The sequence below is a fragment of the Narcine bancroftii genome, chromosome 1, assembly GCF_036971445.1.
Source record: "Narcine bancroftii isolate sNarBan1 chromosome 1, sNarBan1.hap1, whole genome shotgun sequence".
Lineage (NCBI taxonomy): Eukaryota > Metazoa > Chordata > Chondrichthyes > Torpediniformes > Narcinidae > Narcine > Narcine bancroftii.
This window is the reverse complement of record NC_091469.1, coordinates 181,826,648-181,849,584: the sequence shown is the minus strand read 5'-3', so window position 1 is coordinate 181,849,584 and position 22,937 is coordinate 181,826,648.

Genomic DNA, 22,937 nt, shown 5'->3' with positions numbered 1-22,937 from the left:
TGTTCCTCGGATGCTCCTCCGATGTTCCTCTGATGCTCCTCGGATGCTCCTCTGATGATCCTCTGATGATCCTCTGATGCTCCTCTGATGCTCCTCCGATGCACCTCTGATGCTCCTCTGATGCTCCTCTGATGCACCTCTGATGCTCCTCTGATGCTCCTCTGAAGCTCCTCTGATGCTCCTCTGATGCTCCTCTGATGCTCCTCTGATTCTCCGCTGATGCTCCTCTGATGCTCCTCTGATGCTCCTCTGATGCTCCTCTGATGCTCCTCTGATGCTCCTCTGATGCTCCTGATGCTCCTTTGATGCTCCTCTGATGCTCCTCTGTTGCTCCTCTGATGCTCCTCTGATGCTCCTCTGATGCGCCTCTGATGCTCCTCTGATGCTCCTCTGATGCTCCTCTGATGCTCCTCTGATGCTCCTCTGATGCTCCTCTGATGCCCCTCTGATGCTCCTCTGATGCTCCTCTGATGCTCCTCTGATGCTCCTCTGATGCTCCTCTGATGCTCCTCTGATGCTCCTCTGATGCTCCTCTGATGCTCCTCCGTTGCTCCTCCGATGCTCCACTGATGCTCCTCTGATGCTCCTCTGATGCACCTCCGTTGCTCCTCCGATGCTCCTCTGATGCTCCTCTGATGCTCCTCTTATGCTCCTCTGATGCTCCTCTGTTGCTCCTCTGAAGCTCCTCTGATGCACCTCTGATGCTCCTCTGATGCTCCTCTGATGCTCCTCCGATTCTCCTCTGATGCTCCTCTGATGCTCCTCTGATGCTCCTCTGATGCTCCTCTGATGCTCCTCTGTTGCTGCTCTGAAGCTCCTCTGATGCACCTCTGATGCTCCTCTGATGCTCCTCTGATGCTCCTCTGATGCTCCTCTGATGCACCTCTGTTGCACCTCTGATGCACCTCTGATGCTCCTCTGATGCTCCTCTGTTGCTCCTCAGATGCTCCTCTGATGCTCCTCTGATGCTCCTCTGATGCTCCTCTGATGCTCCTCTGATGCACCTCTGATGCTCCTCTGATGCTCCTCTGAAGCTCCTCTGATGCTCCTCTGATGCTCCTCTGATGCTCCTCTGATGCTCCGCTGATGCTCCTCTGATGCTCCTCTGATGCTCCTCTTATGCTCCTCTGATGCTCCTCTGATGCTCCTCTGATGCTCCTCTGATGCTCCTCTGATGCTCCTGATGCTCCTTTGATGCTCCTCTGATGCTCCTCTGTTGCTCCTCTGATGCTCCTCTGATGCTCCTCTGATGCTCCTCTGATGCTCCTCTGATGCTCCTCTGATGCTCCTCTGATGCTCCTCTGATGCTCCTCTGATGCACCTCTGATGCTCCCCTGATGCTCCTCCGATGCTCCTCTGATGCTCCTCTGATGCTCCTCTGATGCGCCTCTGATGCTCCTCTGATGCTCCTCGGATGCTCCTCTGATGCTCCTCTGATGCACCTCAGATGCACCTCTGATGCTCCTCTGATGCTCCTCTGATGCTCCTCTGATGCTCCTTTGATGCTCTTCTGATGCTCCTCTGATGCACCTCTGATGCTCCTCTGACGCAACTCTGACGCACCTCTGATGCTCCACTGATGCTCCTCTGATGCTCCTCTGACGCTCCTCTGACTCTCCTCTGACGCTCCTCTGACGCTCCTGTCGCTCCTCTGACGCTCCTCTGACGCTCCTCTGACGCTCCTCTGACGCTCCTCTGACGCACCTCTGACGCTCCTCTGACGCTCCTCTGACGCTCCTCTGACGCTCCTCTGACGCTCCTCTGACGCACCTCTGACGCACCTCTGACGCTCCTCTGACGCTCCTCTGACGCTCCTCTGACGCTCCTCTCTGACGCTCCTCTGTTGCTCCTCTGATGCTCCTCTGACGCTCCTCTGACGCTCCTCTCTGACGCTCCTCTGATGCTCCTCTCATGCTCCTCTGATGCTCCTCTGATGGTCCTCTGATGCACCTCTGATGCTCCTCTGATGCACCTCTAATGCGCCTCTGATGCTCCTCTGATGCTCCTCTGATGCTCCTCTGATGCTCCTCTGATGCTCCTCTGATGCTCCTCTGATGCTCCTCTGTTGCTCCTCTGATGTTCCTCTGATGCTCCTCTGATGCTCCTCTGATGCTCCTCTGATGCTCCTCTGATGCTCCTCTGATGCTCCTCTGATGCTCCTCTGATGCTCCTCTGATGCTCCTCTGATGCTCCTCTGATGCTCCTCTGATGCTCCTCTGATAGTCCTCTGATGCTCCTCTGATGCTCCTCTGATGCTCCTCTGATGCTCCTCTGATGGTCCTCTGATGCTCCTCTGATGCTCCTGATGCTCCTCTGATGCTCCTCTGATGCTCCTCTGATGCACCTCTCATGCTCCTCTGATGCTCCTCTGATGCACCTCTCATGCTCCTCTGATGCTCCTCTGATGGTCCTCTGATGCTCCTCTGATGCTTCTCTGATGCTCCTCTGATGCTCCTCTGATGCTCTTCTGATGCTCCTCTGATGCACCTCTGATGCTCCTCTGACGCACCTCTGATGCACTTCTGATGCTCCTCTGATGCTCCTCTGACGCTCCTCTGATGCTCCTCTGATGCTCTTCTGATGCTCCTCTGATGCACCTCTGATGCTCCTCTGACGCACCTCTGACGCACCTCTGATGCTCCTCTGACGCACCTCCGACGCTCCTCTGATGCTCCTCTGACGCTCCTCTGACGCACCTGCGACGCTCATCTGATGCTCCTCTGATGCTACTCTGTTGCTCCTCTGATGCTCCTCTGACGCACCTCCGACGCTCCTCTGATGCTCCTCTGATGCTCCTCTGACGCTCCTCTGATGCTCCTCTGATGCACCTCTGATGCTTCTCTGATGCTCCTCTGACGCACCTCTGATGCTCCTTTGACGCACCTCTGACGCTCCTCTGACGCACCTCTGATGCTCCTCTGACGCTCCTCTGATGCTCCTCTGACGCTCCTCTGATGCACCTCTGATGCTCCTCTGATGCTCCTCTGATGCTCCTCTCACGCTCCTCTGATGCTCCTCTGACGCTCCTCTGATGCTCCTCAGATGCTCCTCTGATGCTCCTCTGATGCTCCTCTGATGCTCCTCTGATGCTCCTCGGATGCTCCTCTGATGCACCTCTGATGCTCCTCTGATGCTCCTCTGATGCTCCTCTGATGCTCCTCTGATGCACCTCTGATGCACCTCTGATGCTCCTCTGATGCTCCTCTGATGCACCTCTGATGCACCTCTGATGCTCCTCTGATGCTCCTCTGATGCTCTTCTGATGCTCCTCTGATGCTCCTCTGATGCTCCTCTCATGCTCCTCTGATGCTCCTCTGTTGCTCCTCTGAATCTCCTCTGATGCACCTCTGATGCTCCTCTGATGCTCCTCTGATGCTCCTCTGATGCTCCTCTGATGCACCTCTGTTGCACCTCTGATGCACCTCTGATGCTCCTCTGATGCTCCTCTGTTGCTCCTCTGATGCTCCTCTGATGCTCCTCTGATGCTCCTCTGATGCTCCTCTGATGCTCCTCTGATGCACCTCTGATGCTCCTCTGATGCTCCTCTGATGCTCCTCTGATGCTCCTCTGATGGTCCTCTGATGCTCCTCTGATGCACCTCTGATGCTCCTCTGATGCTCCTCTGATGCACCTCTGATGCTCCTCTGATGCTCCTCTGTTTCTCCTCTGATGCTCCTCTGATGTTCCTCGGATGCTCCTCCGATTCCTCGGATGCTCCTCCGATGCTCCTCCGATGCTCCTCGGATGCTCCTCTGATGATCCTCTGATGATCCTCTGATGCTCCTCTGATGCTCCTCCGATGCACCTCTGATGCTCCTCTGATGCTCCTCTGATGCACCTCTGATGCTCCTCTGATGCTCCTCTGAAGCTCCTCTGATGCTCCTCTGATGCTCCTCTGATGCTCCTCTGATGCTCCGCTGATGCTCCTCTGATGCTCCTCTGATGCTCCTCTGATGCTCCTCTGATGCTCCTCTGATGCTCCTCTGATGCTCCTGATGCTCCTTTGATGCTCCTCTGATGCTCCTCTGTTGCTCCTCTGATGCTCCTCTGATGCTCCTCTGATGCGCCTCTGATGCTCCTCTGATGCTCCTCTGATGCTCCTCTGATGCTCCTCTGATGCTCCTCTGTTGCTCCTCTGATGCTCCTCTGATGCCCCTCTGATGCTCCTCTGATGCTCCTCTGATGCTCCTCTGATGCTCCTCTGATGCTCCTCTGATGCTCCTCTGATGCTCCTCTGATGCTCCTCCGTTGCTCCTCCGATGCTCCACTGATGCTCCTCTGATGCTCCTCTGATGCACCTCCGTTGCTCCTCCGCTGCTCCTCTGATGCTCCTCTGATGCTCCTCTTATGCTCCTCTGATGCTCCTCTGTTGCTCCTCTGAAGCTCCTCTGATGCACCTCTGATGCTCCTCTGATGCTCCTCTGATGCTCCTCCGATTCTCCTCTGATGCTCCTCTGATGCTCCTCTGATGCTCCTCTGATGCTCCTCTGATGCTCCTCTGTTGCTCCTCTGAAGCTCCTCTGATGCACCTCTGATGCTCCTCTGATGCTCCTCTGATGCTCCTCTGATGCTCCTCTGATGCAACTCTGTTGCACCTCTGATGCACCTCTGATGCTCCTCTGATGCTCCTCTGTTGCTCCTCAGATGCTCCTCTGATGCTCCTCTGATGCTCCTCTGATGCTCCTCTGATGTTCCTCTGATGCACCTCTGATGCTCCTCTGATGCTCCTCTGAAGCTCCTCTGATGCTCCTCTGATGCTCCTCTGATGCTCCTCTGATGCTCCGCTGATGCTCCTCTGATGCTCCTCTGATGCTCCTCTTATGCTCCTCTGATGCTCCTCTGATGCTCCTCTGATGCTCCTCTGATGCTCCTCTGATGCTCCTGATGCTCCTTTGATGCTCCTCTGATGCTCCTCTGTTGCTCCTCTGATGCTCCTCTGATGCTCCTCTGATGCTCCTCTGATGCTCCTCTGATGCTCCTCTGATGCTCCTCTGATGCTCCTCTGATGCTCCTCTGATGCTCCTCTGATGCTCCCCTGATGCTCCTCCGATGCTCCTCCGATGCTCCTCTGATGCTCCTCTGATGCGCCTCTGATGCTCCTCTGATGCTCCTCGGATGCTCCTCTGATGCTCCTCTGATGCACCTCAGATGCACCTCTGATGCTCCTCTGATGCTCCTCTGATGCTCCTCTGATGCTCCTCTGATGCTCTTCTGATGCTCCTCTGATGCACCTCTGATGCTCCTCTGACGCACCTCTGACGCACCTCTGATGCTCCTCTGATGCTCCTCTGATGCTCCTCTGACGCTCCTCTGACGCTCCTCTGACGCTCCTCTGACGCTCCTGTCGCTCCTCTGACGCTCCTCTGACGCTCCTCTGACGCTCCTCTGACGCACCTCTGACGCTCCTCTGACGCTCCTCTGATGCTCCTCTGACGCTCCTCTGACGCTCCTCTGACGCACCTCTGACGCACCTCTGACGCTCCTCTGACGCTCCTCTGACGCTCCTCTGACGCTCCTCTCTGACGCTCCTCTGTTGCTCCTCTGATGCTCCTCTGACGCTCCTCTGACGCTCCTCTCTGACGCTCCTCTGACGCTCCTCTGATGCTCCTCTGATGGTCCTCTGATGCACCTCTGATGCTCCTCTGATGCACCTCTAATGCGCCTCTGATGCTCCTCTGATGCTCCTCTGATGCTCCTCTGATGCTCCTCTGATGCTCCTCTGATGCTCCTCTGATGCTCCTCTGTTGCTCCTCTGATGTTCCTCTGATGCTCCTCTGATGCTCCTCTGATGCTCCTCTGATGCTCCTCTGATGCTCCTCTGATGCTCCTCTGATGCTCCTCTGTTGCTCCTCTGATGTTCACCACCACTGATCAGAGGCGGGGAATCAGAGATGGGGAATCAGAGGCGTGGAATCAGACGTGGAGAATCAGAGGTGGTTAATCACAGATGGGGAATCAGAGGCAGGGAATCAGAAGCAGGGAATCAGACGAGGGGAATCAGAGGCGGGGAATCAGAGCTGAGGAATCAGAGGCGGGGAATCAGAGTTGGGGAATCAGAGGCGGGGTATCAGATATGGAGAATCAGAGGCGGGGTATCAGAGGCGGGGTAAGAGAGGAGGGGTATCAGATATGGGGAACCAGAGGTGGGGAATCGGAGGGCGGGTATCAGAGATCGGGAATCAGAGGCAGGGAATCAGATATGGGGAATCAGAGGCGGGGAATCAGAGGCAGGGAATCAGATGTGGGGAATCAGAGATGGGGAATCAGAGGCAGGGAATCAGAGGCGGGGAATCAGAAGCGGGGAATCATATTCCGGGAATCAGAGGCTGGGAATCAGAGGTGGGGAATCTGAGTCCGGGAAGCAGAGATGGGGAATCAGAGGCGGGGAATCAGATATGGGGAATCAGAGGCGGGGAATCAGAGGTGGGGTAACAGAGATGGCTTATCAGATATGGGGAATCTGAGGTGGTGAATCAGAGGCGGTGAATCAGAGATGGGGAATCAGAGGCGGGGAATCAGAGGCAGGGAATCAGACACGGGGAATCAGAGGCGGGGAATCAGAGCTGGGGAATCAGAGGCGGGGAATCAGAGTTGGGGAATCAGAGGTGGGGAATCAGATATGGGGAAACAGAGGCGGGGAATCAGAGGTGGGGAAACAGAGGCAGGGAATCAGATATTGGGAATCAGAGGTGGGGAATCAGAGGCAGGGAATCAGATGTGGGAAATCAGAGCTGGGGAATCAGAGGCGGGGAATCTGAGTTTGGGAATCAGAGTCGGGGAATAAGATATGGGGAATCAGAGGCGGGGAATCAGATATGGGCAATCAGAGGAGGGGAATCAAAGGTGGGGCATCAGAGGCGGGAATCAGAATTGGGGAATCAGACATGGGGAATCAGAGAAGGGGAATCAGAGGCAGTGAATCAGAGATGGTGAATCAGAGGCGGGGAATCACAGGCAGGGAATCAGACGCAGGGAATCAGTGGTGGTGAATCCAAGATGGGGAATCAGAGGCGGGGAATCAGAGGCAGGGAATTAGCCACGGGGAATCAGAGGTGGGGAATCAGAGGCAGGGAATCAGATATGGTGCATCAGAGGCAGGGAATCAGATATGGGGAATCAGAGGCGGGGAATTAGTGGCATGGAATCAGAGGCGGGGAATCAGAGGCGGGGTATCAGATGCAGGGAATCAGATGTGGGGAATCAGACATGGGGAATCAGAGGCAGGGAATCAGAGGCGGGGAATTACAAGCGGGGAATCATAGGCAGGAAATCAGAGGCCGGGAATCAGATATGGGGAATCAGAGGCGGGGAAACTGAGGCGGGGAATCAGACGCGGGGAATCAGAGGTGGGGAATCAAAACTGGGGAATCAGAGGCGGGGAATCAGAGTTGGGGAATCAGAGGCGGGTATCAGATATGGGGAATCAGAGGCGGGGAATCAGAGGCGGGGAAACTGAGGCGGGGAATCAGATATGTGGAATCAGAGGTGGGGAATCAGAGGCTGTGAATCAGAGATGGGGAATCAGAGGCCGGGAATTAGAGTCAGGGAATCAGACGCGGGTAATCAGAGGTGGGGAATCAGAGCTGGGGAATCAGAGGCGGGGAATCAGAGTCGGGGAATCAGAGGCGGGGAATCAGAGATGGGGAATCAGAGGCGGGGTATCAGTGGCCGGGAATCAGAGGCCGGGAATCAGTTGTGGGGAATCAGAGGCCGGGAATTAGCGGTGGTGGATCAGAGATGGGGAATCAGAGGCGGGGATTCAGAGGCGGGGAATCAGACGCGGGGAATCAGAGGCGGGGAATCAGAGCTGGGGAATCAGAGGCGGGGAATCTGAGTTTGGGAATCAGAGGCGGGGAATAAGATATGGGGAATCAGAGGCGGGGAATCAGATATGGGGAATCAGAGGAGGGGAATCAGAGGTGGGGCATCAGAGGCGGGAATCAGAATTGGGGAATCAGACATGCGGAATCAGAGAAGGGGAATCAGAGGCAGTGAATCAGAGATGGTGAATCAGAGGCGGGGAATCACAGGCAGGGAATCAGACTCAGGGAATCAGTGGTGGTGAATAAGAGATGGGGAATCAGAGGCGGGGAATCAGAGGCAAGGAATCAGACACGGGGAATCAGAGGCGGGGAATCAGAGCTGGGGAATCAGAGGCGGGGAATCAGAGTTGGGGAATCGGAGGTGCGGAATCAGATATGGGGAAACAGAGGCAGGGAATCAGAAGTGGGGAAACAGAGGCAGGGAATCAGATATTGGGAATCAGAGGTGGGGAATCAGAGGCAGGGAATCAGATGTTGGGAATCAGAGCTGGGGAATCATATATGGGGAATCAGAGATTGGGAATCAGAGGCAGGGAATCAGAGGCGGGGAATCAGAGGTGGGGAATCTGAGTCCGGGAATCAGAGATGGGGAATCAGAGGCGGGGAATCAGATATGGGGAATAAGAGGTGGGGAATCAGAGGCGGGGAAACAGAGATGGCTTATCAGATATGGGGAATCAGAGGTGGGGAATCAGAGGTGGTGAATCAGAGATGTGGAATCAGAGGCGGGGAATCAGAGGCAGGGAATCAGAGTTGGGGAATCAGAGGTGGGTAATCAGATATGGGGAAACAGAGGCGGGGAATCAGAGGTGGGGAATCAGAGGCAGAGAATCAGATGTGGGGAATCAGAGCTGGGGAATCAGAGGCGGGGAATCTGAGTTTGGGAATCAGAGGCGGAGAATAAGATATGGGGAATCAGAGGCGGGGAATCAGATATGGGCAATCAGAGGAGGGGAATCAGAGGTTGGGCATCAGAGGCGGGAATCAGAATTGGGGAATCAGACATGGGGAATCAGAGAAGGGGAATCAGAGGCAGTGAATCAGAGATGGTGAATCAGAGGCGGGGAATCACAGGCAGGGAATCAGACGCAGGGAATCAGTGGTGGTGAATCCAAGATGGGGAATCAGAGGCGGGGAATCAGAGGCAGGGAATTAGACACGGGGAATCAGAGGTGGGGAATCAGAGCTGAGGAATCAGAGGCGGGGAATCAGAGGCTGTGAATCAGATATGGGGCATCAGAGGCAGGGAATCAGATAGGGGAATCAGAGGCGGGGAATTAGTGGCAGGGAATCAGAGGCGGGGAATCAGAGGTGGGATATCAGAGGCAGGGAATCAGATGTGGGGAATCAGACATGGGGAATCAGAGGCAGGGAATCAGATATGGGCAATCAGAGGAGGGGAATCAGAGGTTGGGCATCAGAGGCGGGAATCAGAATTGGGGAATCAGACATGGGGAATCAGAGAAGGGGAATCAGAGGCAGTGAATCCGAGATGGTGAATCAGAGGCGGGGAATCACAGGCAGGGAATGAGACGCAGGGAATCAGTGGTGGTGAATCCAAGATGGGGAATCAGAGGCGGGGAATCAGAGGCAGGGAATTAGACACGGGGAATCAGAGGTGGGGAATCAGAGCTGAGGAATCAGAGGCGGGGAATCAGAGTTGGGGAATCAGAGGCTGGGAATCAGATATGGGGCATCAGAGGCAGGGAATCAGATAGGGGAATCAGAGGCTGGGAATCACAGGCAGGGAATCAGACGCAGGGAATCAGTGGTGGTGAATCAGAGATGGGGAATCAGAGGCGGGGAATCAGAGGCAGGGAATCAGACGCGGGGAATCAGAGGCGGGGAATCAGAGCTGAGGAATCAGAGGCGGGGAATCAGAGTTGGGGAATCAGAGGCGGGGAATCAGATATGGGGAAACAGAGGCGGGGAATCAGAGGCGGGGAAACAGAGGAGGGATATCAGATATTGTGAACCAGAGGTGGGGAATCGGAGGGCGGGAATCCGAGATGGCGAATCAGAGGCAGGGAATCAGATATGGGGAATCAGAGATGGGGAATCAGATGCAGGGAATCAGAGGCGGGGAATCAGAGGCGGAGAATCATATTCCGGGAATCAGAGTCTGGGAATCAGAGGTGGGGAATCTGAGTCCGGGAATCTGAGATGGGGAATCAGAGGTGGGGAATCAGATATGGGGAATCAGAGGCGGGGAATCAGAGGCGGGGAAACAAAGATGGCTTATCAGATATGGGGAATCAGAGGTGGTGAATCAGAGGCGGTGAATCAGAGATGGGGAATCAGAGGCGGGGAATCAGAGGCAGGGAATCAGACACGGGGAATCAGAGGCGGGGAATCAGAGCTGGGGAATCAGAGGCGGGGAATCAGAGTTGGGGAATCAGATGTGGGGAATCAGATATGGGGAAACAGAGGCGGGGAATCAGAGGTGGGGAAACAGAGGCAGGGAATTAGATATTGGGAATCAGAGGTGGGGAATCAGAAGCAGGGAATCAGATGTGGGGAATCAGAGCTGGGGAATCAGAGGCGGGGCATCTGCGTTTGGGAATCAGAGTCGGAGAATAAGATATGGGGAATAAGAGGCGGGGAATCAGATATGGGCAATCAGAGGAGGGGAATCAGAGGTTGGGCATCAGAGGCGGGAATCAGAATTGGGGAATCAGACATGGGGAATCAGAGAAGGGGAATCAGAGGCCGTGAATCAGAGATGGTGAATCAGAGGCGGGGAATCACAGGCAGGGAATCAGACGCAGGGAATCAGAGGTGGGGAATCAGAGCTGAGGAATCAGAGGCGGGGAATCAGAGTTGGGGAATCAGAGGCTGGGAATCAGATATGGGGCATCAGAGGCAGGGAATCAGATAGGGGAATCAGAGGCGGGGAATTAGTGGCAGGGAATCAGAGATGGGAAATCAGAGGCGGGGAATCAGAGGCAGGGCATCAGACACGTGGAATCAGAGGCGGGGAATCAGAGCTGGGGTATCAGAGGCGGGGAATCAGAGTTGGGGAATCAGAGGTGGGGAATCAGATATGGGGAAACAGAGGCGGGGAATCAGAGGCGGGGAAACAGAGGAGGGGAATCAGATATTGGGAATCAGAGGTGGGGAATCAGAGGCAGGGAATCAGAATTTGGGAATCAGAGATGGGGAATCAGAGCTGGGGAATCAGAGGCGGGGAATCAGAATTTGGGAATCAGAGATGGGAATCAGAGATGGGGAATCAGAGGTGCGGAATCAGACGTGGAGAATCAGAGGTGGTTAATCACAGATGGGGAATCAGAGGCAGGGAATCAGAAGCAGGGAATCAGACGCGGGGAATCAGAGGTGGGGAATCATAGCTGGGGAATCAGAGGCGGGGAATCAGAGTTGGGGAATCAGAGTTGGGGAATCCGAGGCGGGGTATCAGATATGGGGAATCAGAGGTGGGGAATCAGAGGTGGTGAATCAGAGATGGGGAATCAGAGGCGGGGAATTAGAATCAGGGAATCAGACGCGGGTAATCGGAGGTGGGGAATCAGAGATGGGGAATCAGAGGCGGGGAATCAGAGGCAGGGAATCAGACGCGGGGAATCAGAGGCGGGGAATCAGAGCTGAGGAATCAGAGGCGGGGAATCAGAGTTGGGGAATCAGAGGCGGGGAATCCGATATGGGGAAACAGAGGCGGGGAATCAGAGGCGGGGAAACAGAGGAGGGATATCAGATATGGGGAACCAGAGGTGGGGAATCGGAGGGCGGGAATCCGAGATGGCGAATCAGAGGCAGGGAATCAGATATGGGGAATCAGAGATGGGGAATCAGAGGCAGGGAATCAGAGGCAGGGAATCAGAAGCGGGGAATCATATTCCGGGAATCAGAGTCTGGGAATCAGAGGTGGGGAATCTGAGTCCGGGAATCAGAGATGGGGAATCAGAGGTGGGGAATCAGATATGGGGAATCAGAGGCGGGGAATCAGAGGCGGGGAAACAAAGATGGCTTATCAGATATGGGGAATCAGAGGTGGTGAATCAGAGGCGGTGAATCAGAGATGGGGAATCAGAGGCTGGGAATCAGAGGCAGGGAATCAGACACGGGGAATCAGAGGCCGGGAATCAGAGCTGGGGAATCAGAGGCGGGGAATCAGAGTTGGGGAATCAGAGGTGGGGAATCAGATATGGGGAAACAGAGGCGGGGAATCAGAGGTGGGGAAACAGAGGCAGGGAATCAGATATTGGGAATCAGAGGTGGGGAATCAGAAGCAGGGAATCAGATGTGGGGAATCAGAGCTGGGGAATCAGAGGCGGGGCATCTGAGTTTGGGAATAAGAGGCGGGGAATAAGATATGGGGAATCAGAGGCGGGGAATCAGATATGGGCAATCAGAGGAGGGGAATCAGAGGTGGGGCATCAGAGGCGGGAATCAGAATTGGGGAATCAGACATGGGGAATCAGAGAAGGGGAATCAGAGGCAGTGAATCAGAGATGGTGAATCAGAGGCGGGGAATCACAGGCAGGGAATCAGACGCAGGGAATCAGTGGTGGTGAATCCAAGATGGGGAATCAGAGGCAGGGAATTAGACACGGGGAATCAGAGGTGGGGAATCAGAGCTGAGGAATCAGAGGCAGGGAAGCAGATATGGGGCATCAGAGGCAGGGAATCAGATATGGGGAATCAGAGGCGGGGAATTAGTGGCAGGGAATCAGAGGCGGGGAATCAGAGGTGGGGTATCAGAGGCAGGGAATCAGATGTGGGGAATCAGACATGGGGAATCAGAGGCAGGGAATCAGAGGCGGGGAATCAGAAGCGGGGAATCATAGGCCGGGAATCAGAGGCAGGGAATCAGAGGTGGGGAATCAGAGTACGGGAACCAGAGATGGGGAATCAGAGGCGGGGAATCAGATATGGGGAATCAGAGGCGGGAATCAGAGGCTGAGAAACAGAGGTGGCTAATCAGATATGGGGAATCAGAGGTGGGGAATCAGAGGCAGTGAATCAGAGATGGGGAATCAGAGGCTGGGAATCAGAAGCGGGGAATCATTGGGCGGGAATCAGAGGCTGTGAATCAGAGGTGGGGAATGTGAGTCCGTGAATCAGAGATGGGGAATCAGAGGTGGGGAATCAGATATGGGGAATCAGAGGCGGGGAATCAGAGGCGGGGAAACAGAGGTGGCTAATTAGATATGGGGAATCAGAGGTGGGGAATCAGAGGCGGTGAATCAGAGATGGGGAATCAGAGGCGGGGAATCAGAGGCAGGGAATCAGACACGGGGATTCAAAGGCGGGGAATCAGAGCTGGGGAAACAGAGGCGGGGAATCAGAGGCGGGGAAACAGAGGCGGGGAATCAGATATTGGGAATCAGAGTTGGGGAATCAGAGGCAGGGAATCAGATGTGGGGTGTCAGAGCTGGGGAATCAGAGGCGGGGAATCAGAATTTGGGAATCAGAGATGGGGAATCAGAGATGGGGAATCAGAGGCGGGGAAACGGATGCGGAGAATCAAAGGTGGTTAATCACAGATGGGGAAACAGAGGCAGGGAATCAGAAGCAGGGATTCAGACGCGGGGGATCAGAGGCGGGGAATCATAGCTGGGGAATCAGAGGCGGGGATTCAGAGTTGGGGAATCAGAGGCGGGGTATCTGATATGGGGAATCAGAGGCGGGGAATCAGAGGCGGGGAATCAGATATGGGGAATCAGAGGTGGGTAATCAGAGGCGGTGAATGAGAGATGGGGAATCAGAGGCCGGGAATTAGAGTCAGGGTATCAGATGCGGGTAATCAGAGGTGGGGAATCAGAGCTGGGGAATCAGAGGCGGGGAATCAGAGTCGGGGAATCAGAGGTGGGGAATCAGAGATGGGGAATCAGAGGCGGGGTATCAGAGGCCGGGAATCAGAGGCCGGGAATTAGCGGTGGTGAATCAGAGATGGGGAATCAGAGGCAGGGATTCAGAGGCGGGGAATCAGACGCGGGGAATCTGAGGCGGGGTATCAGAGCTGGGGAATCAGAGGCGGGGAATCTGAGTTTGGGAATCAGAGGCGGGGAATAAGATATGGGGAATCAGAGGCGGGGAATCAGATATGGGGAATCAGAGAAGGGGATTCAGAGGTGGGGCATCAGAGGCGGGAATCAGAATTGGGGAATCAGAGGTGGGGAATCAGAGGCGGTGAATCAGAGATGGGGAATCAGAGGCCGGGAATTAGAGTCAGGGAATCAGACGCGGGTAATCAGAGGTGGGGAATCAGAGCTGGGGAATCAGAGGCAGGGAATCAGAGTCGGGGAATCAGAGGCGGGGAATCAGAGGTGGGGAATCAGAGGCGGGGAATCAGAGGCCGGGAATCAGAGGCCGGGAATCAGTAGTGGGGAATCAGAGGCCGGGAATTAGCGGTGGTGAATCAGAGATCGGGAATCAGAGGCGGGGAATCAGATATGGGCAATCAGAGGAGGGGAATCAGAGGTTGGGCATCAGAGGCGGGAATCAGAATTGGGGAATCAGAAACGGGGAATCAGAGGTGGAGAATCAGAGCTGAGGAATCAGAGGCAGGGAAGCAGATATGGGGCATCAGAGGCAGGGAATCAGATATGGGGAATCAGAGGCGGGGAATTAGTGGCAGGGAATCAGAGGCGGGTAATCAGAGGTGGGGTATCAGAGGCAGGGAATCAGATGTGGGGAATCAGACATGGGGAATCAGAGGCAGGGAATCAGAGGCGGGGAATCAGAAGCGGGGAATCATAGGCCGGGAATCAGAGGCAGGGAATCAGAGGTGGGGAATCAGAGTACGGGAATCAGAGATGGGGAATCAGAGGCGGGGAATCAGATATGGGGAATCAGAGGCGGGAATCAGAGGCTGAGAAACAGAGGTGGCTAATCAGATATGGGGAATCAGAGGTGGGGAATCAGAGGCAGTGAATCAGAGATGGGGAATCAGAGGCAGGGAATCAGAGGCGGGGAATCAGAAGCGGGGAATCATTGGCCGGGAATCAGAGGCTGTGAATCAGAGGTGGGGAATGTGAGTCCGTGAATCAGAGATGGGGAATCAGAGGTGGGGAATCAGATATGGGGAATCAGAGGCGGGGAATCAGAGGCGGGGAAACAGAGGTGGCTAATTAGATATGGGGAATCAGAGATGGGGAATCAGAGGCGGTGAATCAGAGATGGGGAATCAGAGGCGGGGAATCAGAGGCAGGGAATCAGACACGGGGAATCAAAGGCGGGGAATCAGAGCTGGGGAATCAGATGCGGGGAATCAGAGTTGAGGAATCAGAGGTGGGGAATCAGATATGGGGAAACAGAGGCGGGGAATCAGAGGCGGGGAAACAGAGGCGGGGAATCAGATATTGGGAATCAGAGTTGGGGAATCAGAGGCAGGGAATCAGATGTGGGGAGTCAGAGCTGGGGAATCAGAGGCGGGGAATCAGAATTTGGGAATCAGAGATGGGGAATCAGAGATGGGGAATCAGAGGCGGGGAAACAGACGCGGAGAATCAAAGGTGGTTAATCACAGATGGGGAAACAGAGGCAGGGAATCAGAAGCAGGGATTCAGACGCGGGGGATCAGAGGCGGGGAATCATAGCTGGGGAATCAGAGGCGGGGATTCAGAGTTGGGGAATCAGAGGCGGGGTATCAGATATGGGGAATCAGAGGCGGGGAATCAGAGGCGGGGAATCAGATATGGGGAATCAGAGGTGGGTAATCAGAGGCGGTGAATGAGAGATGGGGAATCAGAGGCCGGGAATTAGAGTCAGGGAATCAGATGCGGTTAATCAGAGGTGGGGAATCAGAGCTGGGGAATCAGAGGCGGGGAATCACAGTCGGGGAATCAGAGGTGGGGAATCAGAGATGGGGAATCAGATGCGGGGAATCAGAGTTGAGGAATCAGAGGTGGGGAATCAGATATGGGGAATCAGAGGTGGGGAATCAGAGGCAGTGAATCAGAGATGGGGAATCAGAGGCAGGAATCAGAGGCTGAGAAACAGAGGTGGCTAATCAGATATGGGGAATCAGAGGTGGGGAATCAGAGGCAGTGAATCAGAGATGGGGAATCAGAGGCAGGGAATCAGAGGCGGGGAATCAGAAGCGGGGAATCATTGGCCGGGAATCAGAGGCTGTGAATCAGAGGTGGGGAATGTGAGTCCGTGAATCAGAGATGGGGAATCAGAGGTGGGGAATCAGATATGGGGAATCAGAGGAGGGGAATCAGAGGCGGGGAAACAGAGGTGGCTAATTAGATATGGGGAATCAGAGATGGGGAATCAGAGGCGGTGAATCAGAGATGGGGAATCAGAGGCGGGGAATCAGAGGCAGGGAATCAGACACGGGGAATCAAAGGCGGGGAATCAGAGCTGGGGAATCAGATGCGGGGAATCAGAGTTGAGGAATCAGAGGTGGGGAATCAGATATGGGGAAACAGAGGCGGGGAATCAGAGGCGGGGAAACAGAGGCGGGGAATCAGATATTGGGAATCAGAGTTGGGGAATCAGAGGCAGGGAATCAGATGTGGGGAGTCAGAGCTGGGGAATCAGAGGCGGGGAATCAGAATTTGGGAATCAGAGATGGGGAATCAGAGATGGGGAATCAGAGGCGGGGAAACAGACGCGGAGAATCAAAGGTGGTTAATCACAGATGGGGAAACAGAGGCAGGGAATCAGAAGCAGGGATTCAGACGCGGGGGATCAGAGGCGGGGAATCATAGCTGGGGAATCAGAGGCGGGGATTCAGAGTTGGGGAATCAGAGGCGGGGTATCAGATATGGGGAATCAGAGGCGGGGAATCAGAGGCGGGGAATCAGAGGCGGGGAATCAGATATGGGGAATCAGAGGTGGGTAATCAGAGGCGGTGAATGAGAGATGGGGAATCAGAGGCCGGGAATTAGAGTCAGGGAATCAGATGCGGTTAATCAGAGGTGGGGAATCAGAGCTGGGGAATCAGAGGCGGGGAATCACAGTCGGGGAATCAGAGGTGGGGAATCAGAGATGGGGAATCAGAGGCGGGGTATCAGAGGCCGGGAATCAGACGCCGGGAATTAGCGGTGGTGAATCAGAGATGGGGAATCAGAGGCAGGGATTCAGAGGCGGGGAATCAGACGCGGGGAATCTGAGGCGGGGTATCAGAGCTGGGGAATCAGAGGCGGGGAATCTGAGTTTGGGAATCAGAGGCGGGGAATAAGATATGGGGAATCAGAGGCGGGGAATCAGATATGGGGAATCAGAGGAGGGGATTCAGAGGTGGGGCATCAGAGGCGGGAATCAGAATTGGGGAATCAGAGGTGGGGAATGAGAGGCGGTGAATCAGAGATGGGGAATCAGAGGCCGGGAATTAGAGTCAGGGAATCAGACGCGGGTAATCAGAGGTGGGGAATCAGAGCTGGGGAATCAGAGGCAGGGAATCAGAGTCGGGGAATCAGAGGCGGGGAATCAGAGATGGGGAATCAGAGGCGGGGAATCTGAGGCCGGGAATTAGCGGTGGTGAATCAGAGGCCGGGAATTAGTAGTGGGGAATCAGAGGCCGGGAATTAGCGGTGGTGAATCAGAGATCGGGAATCAGAGGCGGGGAATCAGATATGGGCAATCAGAGGAGGGGAATCAGAGGTTGGGCATCAGAGGCGGGAATCAGAATTGGGGAATCAGACATGGGGAATCAGAGAAGGGGAATCAGAGGCAGTGAATCAGAGATGGTGAATCAGAGGCGGGGAATCACAGGCAGGGAATCAGACGCAGGGAATCAGTGGTGGTGAATACAAGATGGGGAATCAGAGGCGGGGAATCAGAGGCAGGGAATTAGACACGGGGAATCAGAGGTGGGGAATCAGAGCTGAGGAATCAGAGGCGGGGAATCAGAGTTGGGGAATCAGAGGCTGGGAATCAGATATGGGGCATCAGAGGCAGGGAATCAGATAGGGGAATCAGAGGCAGGGAATTAGTGGCAGGGAATCAGAGGCAGGGAATCAGAGGCGGGATATCAGAGGCAGGGAATCAGATGTGGTGAATCAGACATGGGGAATCAGAGGCAGGGAATCAGAGGCGGGGAATCAGAAGCGGGAATCAAAGGCCGGGAATGAGAGTTCGGGAATCAGAGGTGGGGAATCAGAGCTGAGGAATCAGATATGGGGAATCAGAGTTGGGGAATCAGAGGCTAGGAATCAGATATGGGGCATCAGAGGCAGGGAATCAGATAGGGGAATCAGAGGCGGGGAATTAGTGGCAGGGAATCAGAGATGGGAAATCAGAGGCGGGGAATCAGAGGCAGGGCATCAGACACGTGGAATCAGAGGCGGGGAATCAGAGCTGGGGTATCAGAGGCGGGGAATCAGAGTTGGGGAATCAGAGGTGGGGAATCAGATATGGGGAAACAGAGGCGGGGAATCAGAGGCGGGGAAACAGAGGAGGGGAATCAGATATTGGGAATCAGAGGTGGGGAATCAGAGGCAGGGAATCAGAATTTGGGAATCAGAGATGGGGAATCAGAGCTGGGGAATCAGAGGCGGGGAATCAGAATTTGGGAATCAGAGATGGGAATCAGAGATGGGGAATCAGAGGTGCGGAATCAGACGTGGAGAATCAGAGGTGGTTAATCACAGATGGGGAATCAGAGGCAGGGAATCAGAAGCAGGGAATCAGACGCGGGGAATCAGAGGTGGGGAATCATAGCTGGGGAATCAGAGGCGGGGTATCAGAGTTGGGGAATCAGAGTTGGGGAATCCGAGGCGGGGTATCAGATATGGGGAATCAGAGGTGGGGAATCAGAGGTGGTGAATCAGAGATGGGGAATCAGAGGCGGGGAATTAGAATCAGGGAATCAGACGCGGGTAATCGGAGGTGGGGAATCAGAGATGGGGAATCAGAGGCGGGGAATCAGAGGCAGGGAATCAGACGCGGGGAATCAGAGGCGGGGAATCAGAGCTGAGGAATCAGAGGCGGGGAATCAGAGTTGGGGAATCAGAGGCGGGGAATCCGATATGGGGAAACAGAGGCGGGGAATCAGAGGCGGGGAAACAGAGGAGGGATATCAGATATGGGGAACCAGAGGTGGGGAATCGGAGGGCGGGAATCCGAGATGGCGAATCAGAGGCAGGGAATCAGATATGGGGAATCAGAGATGGGGAATCAGAGGCAGGGAATCAGAGGCAGGGAATCAGAAGCGGGGAATCATATTCCGGGAATCAGAGTCTGGGAATCAGAGGTGGGGAATCTGAGTCCGGGAATCAGAGATGGGGAATCAGAGGTGGGGAATCAGATATGGGGAATCAGAGGCGGGGAATCAGAGGCGGGGAAACAAAGATGGCTTATCAGATATGGGGAATCAGAGGTGGTGAATCAGAGGCGGTGAATCAGAGATGGGGAATCAGAGGCTGGGAATCAGAGGCATGGAATCAGACACGGGGAATCAGAGGCCGGGAATCAGAGCTGGGGAATCAGAGGCGGGGAATCAGAGTTGGGGAATCAGAGGTGGGGAATCAGATATGGGGAAACAGAGGCGGGGAATCAGAGGTGGGGAAACAGAGGCAGGGAATCAGATATTGGGAATCAGAGGTGGGGAATCAGAAGCAGGGAATCAGATGTGGGGAATCAGAGCTGGGGAATCAGAGGCGGGGCATCTGAGTTTGGGAATAAGAGGCGGGGAATAAGATATGGGGAATCAGAGGCGGGGAATCAGATATGGGCAATCAGAGGAGGGGAATCAGAGGTGGGGCATCAGAGGCGGGAATCAGAATTGGGGAATCAGACATGGGGAATCAGAGAAGGGGAATCAGAGGCAGTGAATCAGAGATGGTGAATCAGAGGCGGGGAATCACAGGCAGGGAATCAGACGCAGGGAATCAGTGGTGGTGAATCTAAGATGGGGAATCAGAGGCAGGGAATTAGACACGGGGAATCAGAGGTGGGGAATCAGAGCTGAGGAATCAGAGGCAGGGAATCAGATATGGGGAATCAGAGGCGGGGAATTAGTGGCAGGGAATCAGAGGCGGGGAATCAGAGGTGGGGTATCAGAGGCAGGGAATCAGATGTGGGGAATCAGACATGGGGAATCAGAGGCAGGGAATCAGAGGCGGGGAATCAGAAGCGGGGAATCATAGGCCGGGAATCAGAGGCAGGGAATCAGAGGTGGGGAATCAGAGTACGGGAACCAGAGATGGGGAATCAGAGGCGGGGAATCAGATATGGGGAATCAGAGGCGGGAATCAGAGGCTGAGAAACAGAGGTGGCTAATCAGATATGGGGAATCAGAGGTGGGGAATCAGAGGCAGTGAATCAGAGATGGGGAATCAGAGGCTGGGAATCAGAAGCGGGGAATCATTGGGCGGGAATCAGAGGCTGTGAATCAGAGGTGGGGAATGTGAGTCCGTGAATCAGAGATGGGGAATCAGAGGTGGGGAATCAGATATGGGGAATCAGAGGCGGGGAATCAGAGGCGGGGAAACAGAGGTGGCTAATTAGATATGGGGAATCAGAGGTGGGGAATCAGAGGCGGTGAATCAGAGATGGGGAATCAGAGGCGGGGAATCAGAGGCAGGGAATCAGACACGGGGATTCAAAGGCGGGGAATCAGAGCTGGGGAAACAGAGGCGGGGAATCAGAGGCGGGGAAACAGAGGCGGGGAATCAGATATTGGGAATCAGAGTTGGGGAATCAGAGGCAGGGAATCAGATGTGGGGTGTCAGAGCTGGGGAATCAGAGGCGGGGAATCAGAATTTGGGAATCAGAGATGGGGAATCAGAGATGGGGAATCAGAGGCGGGGAAACGGATGCGGAGAATCAAAGGTGGTTAATCACAGATGGGGAAACAGAGGCAGGGAATCAGAAGCAGGGATTCAGACGCGGGGGATCAGAGGCGGGGAATCATAGCTGGGGAATCAGAGGCGGGGATTCAGAGTTGGGGAATCAGAGGCGGGGTATCTGATATGGGGAATCAGAGGCGGGGAATCAGAGGCGGGGAATCAGATATGGGGAATCAGAGGTGGGTAATCAGAGGCGGTGAATGAGAGATGGGGAATCAGAGGCCGGGAATTAGAGTCAGGGTATCAGATGCGGGTAATCAGAGGTGGGGAATCAGAGCTGGGGAATCAGAGGCGGGGAATCAGAGTCGGGGAATCAGAGGTGGGGAATCAGAGATGGGGAATCAGAGGCGGGGTATCAGAGGCCGGGAATCAGAGGCCGGGAATTAGCGGTGGTGAATCAGAGATGGGGAATCAGAGGCAGGGATTCAGAGGCGGGGAATCAGACGCGGGGAATCTGAGGCGGGGTATCAGAGCTGGGGAATCAGAGGCGGGGAATCTGAGTTTGGGAATCAGAGGCGGGGAATAAGATATGGGGAATCAGAGGCGGGGAATCAGATATGGGGAATCAGAGGAGGGGATTCAGAGGTGGGGCATCAGAGGCGGGAATCAGAATTGAGGAATCAGAGGTGGGGAATCAGAGGCGGTGAATCAGAGATGGGGAATCAGAGGCCGGGAATTAGAGTCAGGGAATCAGACGCGGGTAATCAGAGGTGGGGAATCAGAGCTGGGGAATCAGAGGCAGGGAATCAGAGTCGGGGAATCAGAGGCGGGGAATCAGAGGTGGGGAATCAGAGGCGGGGAATCAGAGGCCGGGAATCAGAGGCCGGGAATCAGTAGTGGGGAATCAGAGGCCGGGAATTAGCGGTGGTGAATCAGAGATCGGGAATCAGAGGCGGGGAATCAGATATGGGCAATCAGAGGAGGGGAATCAGAGGTTGGGCATCAGAGGCGGGAATCAGAATTGGGGAATCAGACACGGGGAATCAGAGGTGGGGAATCAGAGCTGAGGAATCAGAGGCAGGGAAGCAGATATGGGGCATCAGAGGCAGGGAATCAGATATGGGGAATCAGAGGCGGGGAATTAGTGGCAGGGAATCAGAGGCGGGTAATCAGAGGTGGGGTATCAGAGGCAGGGAATCAGATGTGGGGAATCAGACATGGGGAATCAGAGGCAGGGAATCAGAGGCGGGGAATCAGAAGCGGGGAATCATAGGCCGGGAATCAGAGGCAGGGAATCAGAGGTGGGGAATCAGAGTACGGGAATCAGAGATGGGGAATCAGAGGCGGGGAATCAGATATGGGGAATCAGAGGCGGGAATCAGAGGCTGAGAAACAGAGGTGGCTAATCAGATATGGGGAATCAGAGGTGGGGAATCAGAATTTGGGAATCAGAGATGGGGAATCAGAGATGGGGAATCAGAGGCGGGGAAACAGACGCGGAGAATCAAAGGTGGTTAATCACAGATGGGGAAACAGAGGCAGGGAATCAGAAGCAGGGATTCAGACGCGGGGGATCAGAGGCGGGGAATCATAGCTGGGGAATCAGAGGCGGGGATTCAGAGTTGGGGAATCAGAGGCGGGGTATCAGATATGGGGAATCAGAGGCGGGGAATCAGAGGCGGGGAATCAGAGGCGGGGAATCAGATATGGGGAATCAGAGGTGGGTAATCAGAGGCGGTGAATGAGAGATGGGGAATCAGAGGCCGGGAATTAGAGTCAGGGAATCAGATGCGGTTAATCAGAGGTGGGGAATCAGAGCTGGGGAATCAGAGGCGGGGAATCACAGTCGGGGAATCAGAGGTGGGGAATCAGAGATGGGGAATCAGAGGCGGGGTATCAGAGGCCGGGAATCAGACGCCGGGAATTAGCGGTGGTGAATCAGAGATGGGGAATCAGAGGCAGGGATTCAGAGGCGGGGAATCAGACGCGGGGAATCTGAGGCGGGGTATCAGAGCTGGGGAATCAGAGGCGGGGAATCTGAGTTTGGGAATCAGAGGCGGGGAATAAGATATGGGGAATCAGAGGCGGGGAATCAGATATGGGGAATCAGAGGAGGGGATTCAGAGGTGGGGCATCAGAGGCGGGAATCAGAATTGGGGAATCAGAGGTGGGGAATGAGAGGCGGTGAATCAGAGATGGGGAATCAGAGGCCGGGAATTAGAGTCAGGGAATCAGACGCGGGTAATCAGATGTGGGGAATCAGAGCTGGGGAATCAGAGGCAGGGAATCAGAGTCGGGGAATCAGAGGCGGGGAATCAGAGATGGGGAATCAGAGGCGGGGAATCTGAGGCCGGGAATTAGCGGTGGTGAATCAGAGGCCGGGAATTAGTAGTGGGGAATCAGAGGCCGGGAA